The 4020-nt window shown below is 36.6% G+C and overlaps 1 pseudogene; it reads right to left on the bottom strand.

The window, feature by feature from the left end:
* Nucleotides 1–1952: 1952 nt before the first annotated feature.
* On the bottom strand, nucleotides 1953–3323 carry LOC106321524 (annotated as a pseudogene).
* Nucleotides 3324–4020: the final 697 nt, after the last annotated feature.

Raw genomic sequence — 4020 nt, 5'->3', positions numbered from 1 at the left:
CTTTGCGGAGGAAGAGCAACATTCAGGAGACTTAGATATGACATACCCGGTGGAATATCTAAACTCATTGGAGTTTCCAGGTCTACCAGCGCATAAACTACGTCTGAAAGTGGTTGTCCCAGTCATGCTCCTGCGTAATCTGAACCAAAAGGAAGGCTTATGTAACCGCACAAGACTAATAGTGACACACTTGGGGGAAAAGGTTATTAAGACAGAAATGCTCACATCAACCACCAAGAGAGATCCTATTCTGCTACCACGGATCATATTGTCACCACCAGAATCCAACCATCCATTCACCTTGAAGCGACGCCAGTTTCCGATAAGGGTTTGTTATGCGATGACAATAATAAAAGCCAAGGACAGACTTTGTCACGTCTCTCTATACTTGCCTAAACCAGTCTTCAGCCATGGTCAGCTATACGTGGCACTGTCAAGAGTTACAACACCCAAAGGACTCAAAATTTTAGACTTGAGCAGAGATGGTGATGAGAGTAGAACGATATCTAACATAGTCTACAGAGAAGCCTACAACGGACTGCCTCAATCTACCGGTATGTTATCTTCTATCTCCACCTATGCGTTAGGCGTCTCCTTATACTTTCCAATATTATATAAAACACTTACGTTCGAAGCAAATCAGATTAACTAACACAACCTCAAATCTTAAGTCACACAATCAGATATTCAGTTTAAACGTACGTTTTTACTTTGGTTCATCAAAGATGACAAACTAAAGGTTCATCTCAATATGTCTACATCCTCCATATCTATCAAGATAAAAACATTCAGAAAGAAAATTAAAGAGTTTAAGAATCACTGAGAAACTAACATGAAAAAACAAATTTGAGAACGGCACAGACAGCACGAATTGTGCAGCCAAAACTTAATAAAGTACAGCGTTTTAGGGTCCCGTTATACTTTTGTTGTTTCTCTATTAAAATTAGTGGAAAAAAAAACCAAAAATTCAAACCTTCTCTGTTGCAGGTTCAGACGATGACGAAACATCAAAGGATCAATGAGTACGGATTGATGCCGACTCTGCCTAAGCTAATGTGAGCAAATTCTTCTTCAATTACGCTTTAGAACAATTGCCGTAACCCAAAATCACCGCCTTAAACGCCAATCAGGACAGGAATCGCAGGCAACGGTGAAGCTCCCCCGACGACGGAGGAAAAAAGACGACCTAAGGGATTTTTTTAAGTATCAGAACAAATGTAAATTCAAGGCCCACCACAATTCGAGCCCAACATTTTTAAACCCAATCCGTTTTTGGGACGACCAAATATGCTTTGATATGTTGAGCATACAAACATTTAAAGAAACAACATTATATTTTCCCAAACAGAACTAACCTACAAAAAAAATAGTTATATAACTATTTAATTAAATAAATTTCATAAATTAATACTGTATTATATAAAAAAACCATTTAGTTGACCCACTTGATTATTTATCCTCTCACCACAAATTAATTAACTATATAATTAAATTATTTTAACAATTACTAAACTTTATGTCAACAATTTACAACCGTTATGTTTTCAGGTCCATATAATTTTTCATTTATTTATTTTTCAATGTTACCACCTTTTACAACATCCAATTACAAATGATAACCTCATTGGTGTAATAAAAAACTATTAAAGAAAACAAATTTCTAATATAATATCATTAAACGCAATCTTGAAATAATAGATCAAACAGTGATTGTAAATATATTAAGCATAATCTTCTGAAACAGTAACAAAGCAGCATAATAAAATAAATAAATTAATAACAGTCCATTTACTCCAAATATTTAACGCCAATGAATAAATGAACCATATAAACAAACGTCAAAAAGTAAACAACAAAAAAAAAAACACACACCAACCATCTATAAAACATATCTATGACACCCTACCTTCAACAAACACCACAAGAATGAATAACAATCCATTTCTTTCTCATCACTTCACCCACCGAACAATATCTTCAAGAGCAAATCCACAACGAACACTCCAAGTCTATCCACAGACCAACGATACAACAATCCGACATCAATTTCCAAGTTCGATCTTTCATTGACAATCAAGGTAATTTCAACGATTCAACAATTGAGACGATGGAATTCATGTTAACATACCATGTCATTCATCATCCCAACCCAAAAATGTGTTCATCTACAACGTATCCGGCCCCGCGCTTGCGCGGGGGCTATGCCCCTAGTACTATTAAAAAGACAAAATAGCAATAAGTTGGAAATACCTCATCAAATAAACTCAATTTGTAATGAGCAACGAAGTGAGCGAAAACTTACTGCTGCATCATCATCAATCAATTCTTCTTCGTGATTCAAAAATTGGTGCTGTCCACGCTGTTTACGATCAATATCTCTATCCAGCTGGACTATATAGCTAGAAAGTCGTCACTTTTAAATTGATCTCTTTCTCTTTGTGAATTAGGGATAATGAAGCGGCAATGATTGAAGAAATAGCCGTCCATATTTCAAACAAGTTGAATATTGCTACACGCTGTCCACGCTGTTTACTTCATTATCCCTAATACACATTTAAAAGTGACGACTTTCTCTTAGCTATATATATAATTCAAATTTTATAATATACAGTTTGATGCTAGAAGAATACAAACATGTTTGTTATATATATGGTAACCGGCGATTGTGGCCACACCCTCCAAAGCTTGTCTCCATGTCTCAATCTTCTCTTTGTTTTCTCCTTGACAGGTTTCTTCAAAAACCTTCCCAAAATCTCCTGTCTGCTTCTTTACATCAGTTGGATTCACTTTATAAAAAATAGTCATCACCATCTGACCCAATTCTCTGTTCATGATCTCCACCAATTCCTCAAGACACCACGACGAAGAAGCGTATCTTTCGGAGAGCAAGACGATGGCAATCTTAGTTAGATCCTCCGATCGCCCGTTTGAGTTCAGGACCGATGGATTCTCCTCTCTCGATCTTGTTTTTTTTGCTAACCGAGTATTCTAGCCCCACCGAGGTGGTCCAGACTAGAGACCGAAGTGAGCATGGACGCTGCCAGGGCGTCACCATGTGGCTCACCGTGTAACGGTCTTCGGTCTCGGGTGCTACAGCCCACATGTAAATTCCGCAGTGGCCAAGGCTCGAACTAGGGGAGGGCACTCCAGCTGGAGCTCCTATACCACTAGACCAAAGCAACTTGGTTAAACATGTTGATTCCTTTGTTTCTGAACTCCTTCAACATGTGACTGAGAAAATTTTGGCGTACATCTTGCCCGTGGAAGCTTGGAAAGACATCGTGATCCCAGTTTCGAGGCAAAGAAGACGACGAAGAAGCCATTAGTACGATTTAGATAACAGATCTATTTTAGCGCTGTGTGGGCGTAAGGATCAACAAAGAGACTTTGTATACTTAACAACATAGAATTTTATTTTTTATTGACTGGAAATAAAGTTTTATCTTTTCATGGAAAATATGAGCCACAACCCTAACCATGTAGATTCCACCATTTATTGGAAATTGCTGAGTTATTACCTCTAGAAGAAGAAATTGGTTTTGGCACCACAACACAAGCAATTTCAACGAAGAACACTAGCAATTTTTGAGAATCCTACCTGCTTCTTCGTCTGATGTGAAAATGGGAAGGTAAATGATGGTGAGATAGGTTTAAATCGGAGGCAGTTATTAGATGAAACACTGACAAATAAGGAAATATAATGGTGTTTAAAAAAAAGGCAGTATAATGAAATAACTGGCATAAATACTCAATTTGAGATTTGTAATTAGGAAATACAACTAGTGTTGCCTGTGCATACGCACAGAAATATTTATTCTACAAATAAAATTAGTTACATACATATAATTAACATGTAAAAAGTTAGCCAAAAAAAATTAAAGTTAGCATAAAAGCATTAACACATTTATCACTGATTAACGAAAGACATAAAAATTAAGTTAGATCTGTTAAAAAGTTAAGAATCTTATTATAGAAAGCTTGGTTCTTCAAAGTTGCTAATTAATATGATTGCGACATGTG

The sequence above is a fragment of the Brassica oleracea genome, unplaced genomic scaffold (genome assembly GCF_000695525.1).
Source record: "Brassica oleracea var. oleracea cultivar TO1000 unplaced genomic scaffold, BOL UnpScaffold01884, whole genome shotgun sequence".
NCBI lineage: Eukaryota > Viridiplantae > Streptophyta > Magnoliopsida > Brassicales > Brassicaceae > Brassica > Brassica oleracea.
Note: the sequence above shows the minus strand (reverse complement) of the source record. Positions and strands in the feature narration are given on the sequence as shown.